General features: G+C 37.4%; 1 long non-coding RNA gene across 1 annotated transcript in view; it reads right to left on the bottom strand.

Annotated features, from left to right (window-relative positions):
• Positions 1-1,135: 1,135 nt before the first annotated feature.
• The window catches only part of LOC140254473 (uncharacterized), a 29,643-nt gene continuing 19,868 nt past the window's right edge, over positions 1,136-10,910 (bottom strand). Inside the window, exon 3 of the long non-coding RNA XR_011904227.1 lies at positions 1,136-1,183. This is a non-coding gene — a long non-coding RNA (uncharacterized lncRNA). The remainder of the gene's footprint in view (positions 1,184-10,910) is intronic.

Raw genomic sequence — 10,910 nt, 5'->3', positions numbered from 1 at the left:
AGGCAAACAAAGTAGGGTAAAAACCTCCCCTTAAGATGCAATTCAGTGTTATGTGCTATACTGCAGCTTCTCCCTCAGCATTTTTAGCACAGTGCTACAACAGGATGTGTGGCATGATGAACAGGAGCCCTTTGCTGCAAGCTATTTTTCAGTCTTCAGCGATGTTTAACAGAAATATCCTAAGTGAAACAGATCCTCTCCAGCCAGAGGGAGAGATTTCAAAATAGAGGCATTAGCATGAGTAGTCGAATGTTTCAGAAAAATTCAGAAAATAAATGTCTTCCATGTGTTGCAAAGGGAAAGGGGGGGGGGGGGGGGGAACACTGAAAGGGGGAAAAAAAGCATCCACAAGAAGCACTGTGGAAATATGACCAAAGTCTACAGCTCCTACTGAAAGCAGGATGTCCACAATACTTTTCTGCAAAGTGATATTCATGCAACAACAATGAACATGATTCACTTCCTATTTTAGTTAATGTGAATGCCCAGTAATATGATACCTAACTTACCTTTTAGGAGTATACTAATGTTTGACTTAGGAGCCTTCAAAACATTTCCTGAAAGCATGTTAAAAAAGCATCCAGACTCTTTCCATTAATTTCATATATGAGAGCCAAGAGAACACAACTTTAGTTGCCTAAATATCTTCAAAATCTGCACACTGCTTTAAGTATTCAATTACTTCCTTTCCACTGGCTTTCAATTTAGTTTTTCATCCAAGCTGTGCTTATAATAAAAAAAGTCACCATACTTTTAACATATGCTTCATGTGAAAAGTTATGTTCTGATACTATAGATACACGTAAAATAATTTACTTGTTTCATGGCACATAGGTCTCAAACAGACTTTTCTCTGCGGAAAAAAAAAAAAAAAAAAAAAAAAAAAAAAAAACTACCCAGATATCAGATAACCTACGTTTTGATTTGAATTCATTCAATGCTACAAATAAGGATAAATTCCAAGGAATGAAGTTTATCCAGTTCAAAGTTCCTGTCAAAGAACTCCATAAAACAGATAAAGACTCTTGAGTTAACATTACCATCATTAAACCATGCATCTATTGTTGTCATAACAAACATTTTGTGTCTAGAGTAACAAAACAGAAAAGATATGCCTCTCACCTTCAGAGCTTGTGCCACTTCTGGTCATAGCCTCAAACGTCTGTGAACATCTTTCTACAACCTGTAAGAAATGCAAAGAACTCAGCTGAGCCAGGAAGAGACATTTTCCACTGATTAGTAAGCACATGCTTATTGCCAATCCTACTCAAAACTAAGTACTCCATTCAAAGCAAAGGAGCACTAGTAACGTTTAAAAACATTATAGCATCTTCTGACATGAATCAGATGTCCAAAAGAAACAAACAAAAATGATATGAATCATTCTGAAACCAGACTGAAAAACCATCACCAGAGAGGAATTTTTTTAATTTTTTTTTTTTAATGTTTCTCCAGTCTGTGTAGTAATTTAAACAAATTATAATCCAGTTATATTTTCATAAACAAAGAATTAAAGGATGGTAATGTAATTAATGCCAGCCTGGGTATGTTTATAGAAAATGCATCTTGACTAACTTGATGAGATTAAAAGTTTGTCTCAGAAAGATAACAGCTTGATGAACTTAGAATTTTAAGTGGGTAAATTAAACTTGGTACTTCCTGATATGTTGACTGAGAACCTGGAACAAAACAAAGTCAATATGTCATGTATTAATGAAATTAAAAGCTGATTAACTGACAAATCCCAGCTGAAAGCCTAAACAAAAATTTCTCATCAGGAGAGCAGTTTTTAATAGGCTCCCACAGGCTCTACAGGTTTTAACATGTTTATTTTTTAACAATTAGCCACCTGAAGGGAGAAAATAACTTGTGAAATCTGAAGATGAGGAGACTCATGTTAAGTAGGAAGCAAGATGCAAAATGTCAAATACCACCAGTGGAACCCAATGCAAGGTCTACTTTACCAGCACTATATGTAAACAAACACTTTGGCACACTGAATGCAGGATATGAAATTCACGATGCTTCCTGAATTCTGCATCATTGGGGGAGAGCAGGAGACCTGAGGTTTGTCACTTGTTTGCTGTATTGCGCTCCTAGAAAATCATCCTCAACTCTTTAGTGCACTTTATTTGAAATGCTTCCCATACAGGTGGGTGCCAATACATACATATAAATAAAAACAGAAAAGGATGTTCTTTCTGTGGATCAGTGACATCCCACAATCCCCCCATTTCATCAACTACATTCCTATATGTATCAACTGCATGGGAGCTAGAAAATTGCATTTGTGAAAAGACACAACAGACTGTTGAAGTAAAAATCATACACTACAATTGGTTGCTTTAATTCTCAAGACAGCACTGTAATTCTAGCATTACTATTCTGACTTTTTACTCCACTTGCCTATAAAGTATCTAGTCCAAAGGAGGCCACAGTCAACATTCTGGACCCCTCCAAAACAAAGTTAGTAGTTACAAAGTAAACATAACAGCTCACAAAACTGTCTAACAAGCAAAAACATCTCGTACGTGCTACACAGTCTAACTTCCAATGTAATGGTGAGAATGAATAAGAAACTACGAATTGAACATACACTGCTTTGCCTCATCAGGCTCAGAAATAACTAAGACATTTTTCATACTCTTTTTTGAATTTAAATTCATATCATTGTAGGTTAGAAAATGTTTGCTACTAGAGAATGCACTGTATTTGTAGAACTAGAAATGTTTGCTTACGACAGCCAATAGTCCTGAAATACAGAGTTTTCTGAAAGACAATGATCATTCTTCATTGCACCAGGACAATTTCACAACTAACAAACTGCATTAACACAACAATCTTAAAACACAACCCTTACTTGCTTTTACAAGCACAGTTCCCAGAAATTAGTTTCATCCAACTCACAGCAGGAAAAAATATATATATTAAAATAAAATAGAATTAAATTAATCTTTATCTTCATGTAAGAAAGCATGGTATTTTTGAGACATGTTTTCAAAAATACCTTTTGATATATCACCATGCCTTACATCAGAAGCTTTAATAACCCCGACTCACTACTACTTTACTTTAGAAGTATCAGGTGGTGCTTCTGAAAGCTGTATTCTTGACAGGAATTGCAAGCTTGCTTAAATCATGTATCAAAAGCCAACAGATTACATATTTTTTTATTCTAGACATCACAAAATTAAGATAACCATGACAGATTTCAATAATTTCAAATAATCCTCCTTCTATCTGGTGATGAGGTTTCGTTTCCATAATTGTTAGGTATTTTTAAAACAACTTGTTTTCTAGCTGCCAAGAAACATCCATAAGAGTAAGAACAGGCAACACCAACACTCTTCAGTTAACAAAGAGAGGAAAAGGTGAAGGTGGAGAAGTCCATCCAGCTCTTATCACGTATTGCAAGATACTCAGAAAATTTGTCCTGTTTCATTTGCCAGTCACATTTAAACCATATTTCAACAAAAGCCAAGTCTGATTTGCAGTGGAAAAAAAGACCTGGAACTCAGAGCAGTTAGATAAACATTTTCATGAGCTCACACTAAGTTTGTAGGCAAAGATCACCCAATGGTAAAAGCTTTCACCTTGTTCACAGTTTGTTTCTATCATGTGTACCATGCTGAAGGGAAGTGGTGGATCTCAGATATGATCTGGTAATGCAGTTAATTTTAAGGAATGAAATTATTTATAGTTCTGTGTTGGATATAACCTTTGTCAAGTGCTGTCAAATGCAGCCTCCTATTCTTACGTTCCCCTGTCTTACACAGCCCTCCCCTTGCCTTGGATCAAATGAGCACTGATCCAACACACAGGCAAAACCACATATCAGAAACACCTCCTTATTATCCTTCTTTTTTAAGGGCACGTTATGGTTGTATTTCTAAACCCACGGACCCAGAAATACCCAGTTAGAGAAATGGAATATTTCTCTAACTACTCTTCCAAATCCAATCGCAGAATCGTGCAGAATCACAAGGTTGGAAAGGACATACAAGATCATCTAGTCCAACTATTCTCCTATCGCCATTACTACCCACTAAGCTACTAACCACGTCTTGTAGCACCTCACCCAGATGACTCTTGAACACTGCCAGGGACAGCAACTCCATCACCTCCCCGGACAGGACAGGACATTCCAGTGCCTGACCACTCTTTGAATCATAAGGGTTGGAAGTGACCTCTGGAGATAATTCATCCAATCCCCTGCTAAAAGCAGGTGCCCAAGGGTAGGGAACACAGGAAAGTGGCCAGGCAGGTTCCCTCATAAGTGCCCCTACCTGTGGTCCTCCATTGGACTTCCTCCAGCAGCTCTCTGTTCTTGTGAACTGAGAAGACCAGAACTGGACACAGTATTTTAAAATGTGGCATGACCAGGGCAGAGCAGAGGGGAAGGATCACATCCATGCTGGCCACAGGTCAATGGATTCTTAATGCTTCCTAGGATACCACTGGCCTTATGGGCCACTAGGGCACACTGCTAGCTCATGGCCAACCTGTTGTCCACCAGCACACCCCAGGCTACCTCTGCAGAGGGCCTCTCCAGAAGGTCAGCCCCTAATCTGTGCTGATGCCAACAGTTATTTCTCCCTAGAGAAATAAGTGCCTTTGCCCTTGCTGAATCTCATTAGGTTCCTCTCTGCCCAACTATCCAGCTAAGGTTCAAACAAACGATGATTCAAATATGCCTTTAATATGAATACAGCTGTAGTACAGCGGCTCCTGTGGTAAATTATTCCCTCAGAGTAACTGAGAAGTAATTATTACAAAGTTATTGGGTTATCAAACTTCTAATGATGTTATAATTGCTTTCGTTATATAATTGATTTGTCACAAATGCTCTTATTGCAATTATTATTGACCTCCTGACACTGCTAAAATGTAATTAAAGGTTCAGTTCTGTTTAACACACTGCCCTTACGGACTGTTGAAGAATCAGAGAAGCTACAAAAACATACAGTCTCACTTTTTGGTTTCACAATAGGAGACCTAGGGCAGTTATTTTGCCACCTCTTCTCTGAAATCTTACTTTCTTTATATTTTGTTTTGGTGTTTTAATGCCCCACTCCGTGTATTTGGCAAAGCCTTGTTTACCCAACAACATCATGTTTCTATCCAAGTACAAAACATTTTGTTGTCACTCCGCAGTTTTGTCTTGTATGCTCTCTACATTTGTGCCAAACCAAAATCAGTTTCTCCTCTTATTTGCCCGGCATTTTTCTTCCTGATGTAATAACAGTGCAATCACTTCCAATTTTATTTATTTATTTATTTTATTAACAGCTTGTGCTTAACTATTTTCCCTATTTGTTTCTCTGGAGACTTTGACAAATCCAGTAATTCAGAATAAAAGAATAACAGGAAGAGCAAGTGGTAACTGGTCCTAACGCAGCAGCCCATCAAACCAAGCTTAAGCTAGGTAGACTTAGTACAGGGTTATACTCAACCTGTCACTTTCAAATGACATTAGAGATTTACAAGAAAATTTCTGAAAACCTAAAATCTTGCATTTTTGATATGTTTATTCATCAACATTGGTACTTCCACATAAATCTTCTTAAGACCCATATTCTACTCTCCCCTCATCTCAGATTGCTCTGGAACTTAACTGATGGAAGTTGAAGTGCTTGCTAGCAACAGGAGGCTAATGCAGTTTAAAAGCTTCAGAGAATTCCAGAAGTCAAAGATGTAAACTATTCCTCTGCCTACATTCATGCTGTGTGTACAGAAAGGACCACAGCTTTAGACAATTAAAAACATGGAATGGGGGATTTTTTGTTGTTTAATATTGTTCTGTCCTTTATGATTAACCTAACATGATTAAGCACTAGGGAACAGGAAAGGATGATAAGGATGTAAAAATATTTTAAAAAAAGAATTATTTCTGCAGTGCAATAGTTCATGCATACATTTACCTTAATAAAAAATGAATACAGTAACAGTAAGAAATAATGCTGAAAAAATAGAAAATAAAAACTTTTTTCATCAAAAAGTAACAGTAATTATTTCTGAGTTTGAAACATTCAAATTAGTGCATTAATAAACAAGGAGGGAGGAAAAAAATTATATAAAATAAGTATATACCGAAGAAAGGATAAAGGAATCATGTGATCTAAGAAACAAAAACCCAAGGAGTCTTCTAAGTTGCCTTTATACTTATAAACATAACTCTTACCTGTGAAGGCATCTGTCACAAGCAGAATATATGTGATATTGAGAAAAGATTCCAAGAAAAGCGTAACAGGACCTGACTTGTATTGCTGTTACACTGATGGAGATCAGCAGTGGCTTGAGTGAAGTTGAGGGAAGGAGGAATCAAGCCCACCACCCAGCAGCCATATTCATACATAGTCCATTAGCTGACAGACAACAAGACGACAAAGTTGTAATATGCAGATGAACTTCAAAAGGCAGATTTCAGAATTCACACTGACCTCTAATACCTTGCACCTTATCTCACCATTTAAATTCTTTCAAGGAGCTCCATTAAATAATATTACATTCAGAACAAACCACTAGCTATTTGGCAGTTTAAATCATTAGAGGAGATTTGAAAACAGGTGAATCAGCTTTCTCATTTATCCTGCAGACTGCTGTCACTTAGGTGACAAAAACGAGAGACAAACAGAAGGAGCACTCTCCTGTGAAGCAGGAATTACAATTTTAACTGGAGAAGTCAATGAGTTAAGATAACTGCATCACCCAAAGTAGTGTCAATTGGCTTAGGAGAATGCAGACCAGAAGACAGATAGCCTCTTCAAGTTCTACCAACTTGGAGAGAACAGAGAGCACTTTATAAAGCACAAGGCTTTTGTTTAATACTTTTAAAATAGGGCTATGTATATAGACAAAATTCGGAACAAAGTCACAGAACTACAGAAAGGCTTGGGTTGGAACGGACCACCCACATTCACATATCAACTTACCACACACAATAGTTGTTCAACTCAGTAAGACACAAGTAAACTATTCACACCTCCTCTTGTATTAATTCTTTACAAGCTTAGTGAGCTGAATCAATTCCTTACAGGATCAGATGAACAGAACTGAAGCCACACAGGCAGAAGCATGGAAGGACGCTGCATCTTTTTGGTGCCAAAAGCTCTTAGGTCATTTTAGTGTATCTAACTTCAATCACAAGTAAGAGTGTCTGGAAATTCAATTTCATTTTTCTTAGAAAAACCTGTTTTTGTTACAATAATGTAGCAGAAAAATAATAGGACTAGGCTCCCAATGTTTAAGAGCTCTTCAATGGAAATTCACTACACAGGAAAATGTTCACACTCTTCAGAAGAATTGATCTCCAGCAGGCCAGCGTTGCTGGCAGAGAGGTGGAAGAGTTCACTTAGAGCTGAAGAAACCCAGCAAGGATTTTTTTCTTCCCAATTCGGAAGCAGAATTTTAACAAAAGAACCTTCTTCTTTCCGTATGCTCCCTGGTATATGAGTGCTCTGCTCAGGACTGTACAAATAAATTTAAGTACCATTTCTGAAATATTAAATCTCTCTCCAGTGCACTCTGTTTGAAAGCACTTTAGGAACACTAGGCTGAAATAAGATGCCAAAAGGAAATTCAAACAGCAGGGCTGAAAATAATCAGAACTAATGTAAAAATATCCAGGGAAAGCTTCTCTCAAGGGCTTTATCTTACAATGAGGCACAGTCTTACAATGCAAACAATCCATTGCTATTACACTGGTAAAACACAAAGCACAATACTTATTAAAATTATGTTATTATCGTTCTTAGAATCCTGAAATAATTTTTTTAGCTGTAGAAAGACAGATGAAATTTGATTAGTTTCCTCCTCCGCCTCCCAAAGAAGACTGAAGCTAAGTGTCATTAAAATATATCTTCCTCTATGAATTATTAGTCAAAAATCTGCTGGATCTCTGATGATCCATTCTATTTCAAGAAAGAACAAAAATACAGATCATTACAGTACTGATGTTATTTTCTTGCTGTTCTCAGTTTAAATTTACCTAATTTCTTCCAGGAATATGGCTCTTTCTTGGAGAATGACACAGTTAACTGTTTTCAACAGCATGCTTAAGTAGTTGTTAGTTACAAGATCCTATCACGCACCTACATTTTTAAACCACATTCACGCATCCTTTCCTATTCCCACATATAATACTATAAAATATTGTGGGCTATGTAGATTAATAACTCCAATAAGAATGTATACAGAAACTGGCAGAGGATTATTGATTCCTTTCAGTTGTAATTAATCATGCTGCCAAGTACCTTTCCTTACTCCTGTGCTAAATTCAAATTCAATTGGCAATCATCAGTCTTGACAAGACTGACATCGAAGTCTTTGCATGTGCCAATGGGTCATCTATCACGAGAGGTACCACCAGATGTATTACAGATTTTGTGTTTAAATTTGTCTCTTACAAAAACCTCTCCTAATATATGTAAAAAGCAATGAAGTTAACTGCAATAACGACAGCAGAAATTGCCACCTACTGAGTGTGCAGGTGACTTCCCGTGACACCTTACAACACATTCCATGAAGTAAAAAGGCTCACAATCACTTTTAGCTGTCTAATGAGACTGTGTTTGGAGATACTATCAACAAAGTCCAAGATCCAAAGACAGCCTTAAACCTCAGCAAAGCCCATAGTCATACCTATTACATTGCTTTCTCCCCATCAAGAAGAGCAACAAAGTTCCTGTATGCAACAGTGGCAAACACAAGGCACTTGTGGGAAGAAGCTTGCTACTGGTTAGTATCAAGAATACAGACTTGATAGGAACTGAGCAGACAGCAGACATCTTAAGGCACGTAACAGAGAGGTTGACATGTTTCAGCAAGAAAATTGTTAGTGGCCATTTAGGAAAACACTTTACATTCCATTTTCCCCTCTTTCATGTGAATGAATTACATTAAGGCAGACCAAAGCTCCAGTCCACCAATGGAAAATAAATAAAAAATAAATTCCATGAAATCAGTCAGCTGCAGCTCTTGACAGAGTAGCAACACGTTGGCAGAGAAGGCACAGCCTCTGAGGCTTGCAATACTAAATACTTTTTTATCTAGATGCAAGCTCTATTTCTTAAGTCCCAATATTTGACAGCATGACTTTAAAATATAAATATATATATATATAAAGAAATTTAAAAAGCATGATATATTAGCAGCATTGTAATATACAACAAAAAGGCACAGCAGGAATTCAAGACCCAGAAGGCAACCAAGCCTGAACATTCTAAAGGTGAAATATGGAAGCAGGGAAATACTACCACTGGCTCAGTTAAACAGCTCTTATCCAGCCCTCGTACCTGAGAAAGTTCCTATTGAAACTGCATCAGTCAAGGTGACCCCAAAGCAGTTTCCCTGGGCACTCATACTGCAGAACCCATCCTAATTATACTGCACAGAAGTATAATTAGCTCCAGGTAGAGAAACACTTCAAGGCCCACACAGGGCTTCACAGCCTTTAAAAATGTGCAGAAATTTGCTAAAGATAATTGAGTTTTGTTGTCAAAGATTCTTGCATATTGGTTTGTTTCTGTATACAACAATGAAAGCATTCACCAAAACAGACAGCTTTTAACACACTGTTTTCAAATTCATAGTTTAAAAGCAGGGAAGTGCTGGCAACAGAGAAACAAGTTCACAGACCTGGGTTTTACATGCTACATTTCAAGTGGACCTGAAAATAATTGTAAGAACAATGTAGTGCATAAAACAGGGGAGAAAAATGTTTTTTGAAAGACTGCTGACCTGTAAAATGTGCACTTCATATTCCTCCCATCCCCAAAGCACTCATATCTGAGCAAATTCTGTTCCATGTCTCCCCTTTCCCCCATGTAACATTCAGGAAAAAAGCTCTTACTCCAGCACACTGCAAGCATCAGGGAAGCTCTGCCCACCTAGTTAAAGGATAGGAAGGAACAGGAAATATAGTTTCAATGAAACCATGCACTGGGCTGCTATCTTGAAATATTTTGTTTGATCTCAAATATAGAAAAATTAGAGTTTTCTGTACATGGTTTTATTTTATAATATCTTCTGTCTTCAAAAGAGTGTTTCATTGTAAGGCGGTCTGAGATAAAATGGTATCTAATTTGTTCACCACAGACAAAGACATTTATGGGGGTGTACCACACCAAAAACATGTTCCTCATATAAGATTTCCACTTGGAATTCCAAATGCTTCCAGAGGTAAAAGCATGAGGAAATCTACCAATGCACTTCAGAAAACTTGAGATTCTCACTCCGTTTTCATGTTTTATAGGTGTGTTTCTCTTTGTAAGCCCTGGGAAAGGACCCCACAACTCATTACATGGAGCCCTCCTGCAACCTGAAAGGACTTTCTCACACCAGCCAGGATTAAGCCTCCCCAAACACACCGAAGAAACACATGATGCCACCTTTCTACTTCATAACACTGGCTTTGCCCAGATTTCTGCATCAGCTTAAGATAATCTTAAAGGATAATTTAAGTGCTTTCTACTACTCCGTGTACATTACCAAAAAAACAAACAAACCAACAAACAAGCCCCATAATTTCCTGATGACGTAATTCATTCTTGGCAACATTCCTCCCAAAAAATCCAAACTGTCAAAAAAGATGAAACCCACATTAGCCCCAGTGCAGAATATTGCTGGCAAGCCACCTGTACCCTGCGGAACTCAGCTGGCAATGGAGATTGACAAGGACCACCAATCTCACCCCACTCAATGTGCAACGTTTGTTACTATGGTCAGACTTTCAAAACTGCAGTACCATAAGGCAGCAGGAAACTGGAAGAAAAAAAGTAAATCCTAAAACCATTCTGGAAAAAAAATAAAGCAAGCCAGAATAAATATGTATACATTTTGATGCATTTACTGTCAATGCAACTAAGTTTACTCTATTTAGACATAGAATATAGCTTAAGAGAAACAGCTTT

The sequence above is a fragment of the Excalfactoria chinensis genome, chromosome 6 (genome assembly GCF_039878825.1).
Source record: "Excalfactoria chinensis isolate bCotChi1 chromosome 6, bCotChi1.hap2, whole genome shotgun sequence".
In the NCBI taxonomy this organism is placed as follows: Eukaryota; Metazoa; Chordata; class Aves; order Galliformes; family Phasianidae; genus Excalfactoria; species Excalfactoria chinensis.
This window is presented reverse-complemented; position numbering and strand designations above follow the sequence as displayed.